Source organism: Echinops telfairi, unplaced genomic scaffold (genome assembly GCF_000313985.2).
Source record: "Echinops telfairi isolate 266 unplaced genomic scaffold, ASM31398v2 ScPeMD7_2291;HRSCAF=2852, whole genome shotgun sequence".
NCBI lineage: Eukaryota > Metazoa > Chordata > Mammalia > Afrosoricida > Tenrecidae > Echinops > Echinops telfairi.
The window spans coordinates 10,795,738-10,801,951 of NW_022106189.1; the positions used below are offsets into that span (position 1 = coordinate 10,795,738).

At 42.2% G+C, this 6,214-nt stretch overlaps 1 pseudogene; it reads right to left on the bottom strand.

Moving 5' to 3' along the window:
- Window positions 1-5,369: 5,369 nt before the first annotated feature.
- LOC101664329 lies at window positions 5,370-5,889 on the bottom strand (annotated as a pseudogene).
- Window positions 5,890-6,214: the final 325 nt, after the last annotated feature.

Here is a 6,214-nt window from a genome sequence, read left to right on the forward strand (position 1 = left end):
CAGTCCCCACCCAGCTGTCTTCATTCATGTTAGCTGACTGGTCCCGGCTGTCTCACAGCCCTGGCATGATAGAATAATTTGACTCTAGATTAGATTGTTTTGTGTGCCAAGATATCCACTGACAGTTTTAAAATAGGTGAATGTCATGATTAGTTCCTATCCATCTTAATATTTTTCTAGTAATTAGCACAATGGCTTGCATAAAGCAGGTGTTAAGTCATTATTGGATAAATTAATGTTAAAAAGAAATAAATCCTTAAAAAATAATGCATAGCAACCATTTGGGGAAAAAATTGGCAGTATGTATTAAAACTGAATTATACACCAATATATGACCCACAATTCCACTCCTAGGAATATATTCAATAGAAATGCCTGTGTGTGTACTCTAAGATATAGATTGGAATATTCACTTTTAAAAAGCAGCTGTCATTGAGTATATTCTGACTTATAGAAACCCAACAGAGTAAGATTTTGCCCCATATGACTTCCAGTGGCTAATTTTCTGTGGGAGACTTAAACCTCCAGCCTTTCAGTTAGCAGCTAGTTAGCACTCCCAGCACTTTAGCTATTTGCATTTCCAGAGACTGAGAATTTTCATAGAATAAATGGTATATTCTAACGGAACACTGCTATATTCTAATGAAACCAGATGACCAAAATGGAGGAAACTTAAAAGCATAGTATTGGGTGAAAGAAACGAAAGAAGAGCTAGTTTATGATTCCATTTATGTAAAGTACAAAAACAGGTGAAACTATCCCATTAGGAATTGGTGGTGTGGTGACTCTTAGGGAAGGGTTTTGTGATCGGAAAGGAGTCTGTGTGGGATTCTGAGGCACTGTTTTGATGCTTGGTCTAGGTGCTCTTATACAAATATGTTTCATTTGTGAAAAATTATTGAGCTACACACTTAGGATACATACTTTTTTTTTGTATTCATGAGAACAATTCTAGCCCATTTCTGAAATTACCCTACAACATCCAGCAAAGTAATTGCTCAATACATTCAGAGAGATCAATTCATGCCAAATTTGTTCTCTTCTCATAACCTATTCTAATAATCTCTTAAAATATCTTGCATTAAATTTATTTGTCTGGGAAGTTGGAAAAGACCTCAACAATGAGAAGTACCTGAGAACACACGTGCAATGAGGAAGTAGGCAGTCAGATTGCAGCAACAAGTGAGTGAACGGGAGCTCACAATGGCTGGTTAGCCCAGCAAAGAATCACCAGTTCTAATTAGAGCACTTGGTGAGAATTAATCCTCTTCCAGAACATTAACAAAGTCTGGAAACTCAATTAGGAATCACACACTGCATTAGAAAAACTAAATTAGAAGTCTGGTGCCATGTAAATCCATTCAACAGAGCTCTATTGAGTACTTGCTAAGAACAAAACGACTGATCCTAAGGGATCAATAGAAAACAAGAGAATCGCAGAGAGGTTCATGGGAAAGAAGTTGTTAGCAGCTGTAAAGTCACTTCAACTCATGGCAAATCCATGTAAAACAGAAGGAAACATTGCAGGGCGCTGTGGCATCTCCACAACCCTTAGTATGCCCAAATCGGTTGTTACAACCGCTATGTATTTTGAGTACCCTCCAACCTAGGGAACTCATTTTCCAGCACCATATCAAGGAATATTTTGTTGTGATCTATAGGGAAAAATAAACCTGGAGATCAGGGGAAGAAATAAAGTGTACAAGCACATTACTTAAGAGAGTCATTCTGATTGATAGGTCAGGATACAAAACAGTAAATGACCCTGAAGAATGTTATAAGACTTCATTGCAAAGTTCATGGAAGTGAAAGGTTTTCTGCCTGAGCAGATGTCACAGTAAAGCGTGAAGTGGTGATAATGTTTGATGTGTTTCCACATAGGAGTCAGTCCAGGATAGCTGCAGACCTAAACACTTGCAACGCTGTCAGAAATGAAGTAGGAAAAGTCAGAAGGTCGAGATCGAAAGGGGGTGTTTGGCCTTTATCCTACAGGGGCTTAGTAATAATGACAGTAGTGATAATGTGTGATTGGAAGGACTCTGGGATTTTTGAGGCCGTGATTAACACAATTCAATCTGTTTTTTAAGAAACTTAACCTGATTGGAAACCTGAACAGGAACTATAAACTCAAATGCCCTCAAGGCTCACATAGTCAATAATGGAAAGGGATCAAGTGATATTATAAGTGCTATAATAATCAGGAACTACCACTTCATCATACTTTGGGGCAGAAGAGGGAGTGATGGAGACAGTGTAGATTGGGGGTGAATGTCATATGTAATGAGGAAGTCAGTACTTGACTTCATCTAACTGGTCTCATGCAGATATGGGTCCAGTATTTCCTTACAGTCTAGAAAAGCTAACGTCCATGTGTTTACAGACATATAGGCAATAGATCCTGATTTCTTTTCAAAAAGCAGTCTAACCAAAATAGATCTCAAGGTCAGATTAGACCAGTAGCTTGTGACTTCTGAAAATTAAAAACTCAGTCCTCTTAGACATTCTACTGTCATGTCCTAGTGAGTCTGGTAAAACACTAAAGGGAGAGAATGGGTCAGGACATCCAAATACTTTTTTGCAACAGCAGAAAAGATCGGGAACAGCTGCTAACTCTTCTGTTTGGAAGATGTCTGCGGTATATTCAGGACAACATTGATCATCACAACAGTGCTTTGTGTTTTGAAGGCTTATCCATTTGTTATCTGCACTGCTGGGTTTTTTACTGTCAATATTTTGGGTGAAGAGAGACATCTCCTTCTAATGATGCCCTAATCATTTCTAATTTCCTCTGCATGGATTGTGCACCATCAGGTATAATGAGCACATTTGCTTTTAATGCTCTGCTACAAGGAGTTCCTGGGAAATGGTTTGAAGGCACGTGCACAGGCTGACAGGAGGGATGCACAGGAACATCACTGATGTGGGAATAGAAGGTCAGCAGGTGGCTACAAGGCCCTCCAGCCAGGGTAGGACAGAAGACACCTGGGTCCGAGCCCTCCTCTCACCTCCATAAGCTTTCACTTACATTAATAATCTTAACTCCCTGATTTGCAATTAACCCAAAAGCTCAGTAATGATAATGGGATACGTGTGTAATTTGATGCCAGAAGATGATAGATCAGCAGGGCTAGAATCTTTATTAATCTATCTGTTTTGTCGCTCTGAGTGAGGTGGGAGCCATCCTATCCCAGTCTCCCTGCAGAGGGAACTAGGAATGAGGCTTCCAGGTATCTCAGCGGGGAATGATTGAGAGCTGGCTGCCAGCTGAATTCTCAGTGGGGCTGGCTGAAGGAGAGTCATGACCTGCCCTTCCCCCAGTGACTGAATGCACAGTCAGCCATGTTTTGTTTGGCCTACATAATATTTGGGGGGAAATGAAAAATAATGCTTAACATTTACCAAGCAGAATATTTCTTATAAACACCCAGCTTTTTGAGAAAAATGGGAAGACGTGACAATACCTGGCTCACATTCTCACAGGGCAATGAGCAGCTGGCGGCTATGGGCTGTGGGCATGTGACTGAGGTGTGAGTTGGTCTCATATGACCCACTTCATCTTCACACCTGTCTGGCTCCAGAGGCAGATGTGTGACCACCTGGGATGAGAAGTTCCATTTTGACCCTAAACATAGGAAGGGCTTGTCTTGTCTGTCCTAACCCCGATCTAAACCTGGATTTTGCTGCTTTCATCTGTTTGGCTCCTACTTGGGAAAAGAGCATTTGAAAGGCTTTCTCTTTCTAAATCCACTGGAAACCATGTCTACTCATTCAACAAATCTTTATTGGCATCTGTTTTGGGGTGGTCAAATGGCTTAAGCTTGAACTAATGTGAAGATTTTTTTATTCAAATTCACCCAGAAGCATTACAAAATAAAGGCGTACGGATGTGTTTCTGCAAATAGTGAATTTAAACAACAGCATTGCCATTAAGTCAAGTCTGACTCACAGTGACCCTATAGGACAGAGTAGAACTTCCATGGGGTTTCTAATGTTGAAATCTTTACAAAATCAGATTGGCGCATCTTGCTCCCATGGAGCAGCTGGTGGGTTCAAAGCAACCTTTCAGTTGAGTGTTTAATCACCGTACCACCTATCAGGTCTCCCTCTGCTGATATTGCAGCAAAGTAACCTCTATGGAGCAGTTCTGTCCTGTAGCATATGGGAGTACTACAAGTTGAAATCAACTCCATGGAAATGGGTTGTTTTTGTTTGTTTTGGTCTTGAGGCTTGGGTATTCAAACGCATAGTCTATAAAAGGGCAGACACAAATAAAACCGACTGGACAAGACCTGGAGACAAGATTGGCTTAGGCACAGACGTCACACAGTAAAGTACGGTTATTCTATGGATCTTGCAAAGTCATGATAATTTTACTCCTTGTGGACAGGCCAGCAGACTTTGTATCAAATCCAGCTCTATCCTAGTAGTTGTGACTAGCTTAACACAATCATGAGGGCAAGATGAGTTTCATAACTCCATGCTTCACTTTGTCTCCTCTGGGCACCCTAGGAGTCTCGGCATTGTGCAAAGAGCTGAGCACTCAGCTATTAAATGGAAAATTAGCAGTTCAAATCTACCCAGAGGCACCTGGGAAGAAAGATTTGGTGATCTATTCTGAAAGGTCACATCATTGAAACTCCTGTGCAGTGTACTTTGAGACACATAGGTTTGCCTTGAGTAAAAATCAATTTAATGCAACTGCGGTCTTTTGGCTTGTTTTCCCTGGAAGCTGAATTAAGGGTCTTTAAGACCACAGCCCGTGTCCAATGAAACCTGGCCCCGTGAAGCAAGCAGCAAATGTCTGAGTCCTAGTTCAAACTCTGGAACACTTGGGCATGTGACCTAGGGACAATCTTGCCAGATAAAATACAAAATGCTCAGGTAAATTTGAAGTACAGATATTCATGGATGCACCATGAAATACTTAGCACATACGTATTAAAATATTATGGGAGGGAAATAAGGATAACTCACCCCACTTGGATGGTCCTCGTTTTCTATTTCAAATTGTCCTCTGATGGAATCTCTCCTTTTGTTCATCTCCACCTCAGTCCTTCAGCATTAACATCTTACTATTTCAGTTGGTACAGTGTCTCCACGTAGCATCCCCAAAGGACCAGGTCCACCCTCAGCAGGCTCCCCTTCCCACCTATGCTAACTTTGGTATGAGGCTGGGGTAGATCCTGAGAGACCCACATTCTGGGTTTAAACCCAGTTTTCACAACGACTAGCATATATCTGATTACATTAATTTATACTTTTTTTGTGAAAGTAGTATAGCCTAACGGGATTTTTTTTTTTTTTAACTCGGGGAGCCAGAACTTTTATTTCAGGACAGTAGTCAAAGTAGGTTCACATAGAAGGTTTCCTCAGGCTGCAGCTGCCTCCTTGGCTGCCTTCTGCTCAGCCAGCATCCTCTACTTCTGCTTGGCCAGGCACTCCGGGGCTGAGTAGTGAGCTCCCAGGTCTTGGTAGCCGTCTTGGTAGGCCTTGGACTTGGGCGAACTCCCGGGCACAGTTCTGCACATAGCTCTCGCCCTCCCGCTGCTGGCAGGCCTTCAGCCTCTCTTGCATGATGCTGGCAATCTCCTGGTCAACTTTGTAGTCCCTCTGCCACTGCATCTTGGCTTCGAACACGCACAGGGCATCCTTTTCCTGGCACTCAGTGATGTCGGGCACATGGTGGAACTGCCGCTGGTAGTAGCAGGTCTTGTTCTTGGCGTGTTGCTGCTCGATGAAGTCTCTCATGAGGGTCATGGGCCGGTCCACGAGGAGTTCGAAGGCCTGGGTCAGGTAGGTGATAGAGTTGGGCAGCGAGGTCTGCAGGGAGGGTGCTGGTGTGCAGTTTGGGGGTTCGGGGTACACGTCCTTGTCTCAGCTGTCAGACATGGCTGCAGCGGCCACATGGTCAAGTCCCCAGATTCAGCCTAGCAGCTTACTTCCCCTAATGGGATTTTTTAAATGTGTTATGGTTATTGAATGTAAAACTATACCCTGCTCTTGTAACCCTTCGCCTACTTCACAATAAAAAGTTTAAATAAAATAAAATGTATTTCAAAAAGTGCTTAACATGGTCCCTAGCCTTTTACGTGCTTAATAAGTGTAGTAAGAATAATAATGAGAGCATTTTCACTTGAGTCTTTCTCCCTGCCTATCCTGCCCCCTCATGATTTACTAAGTACTAAATTGAAAACCATATTCCAGAAGAGTAAGT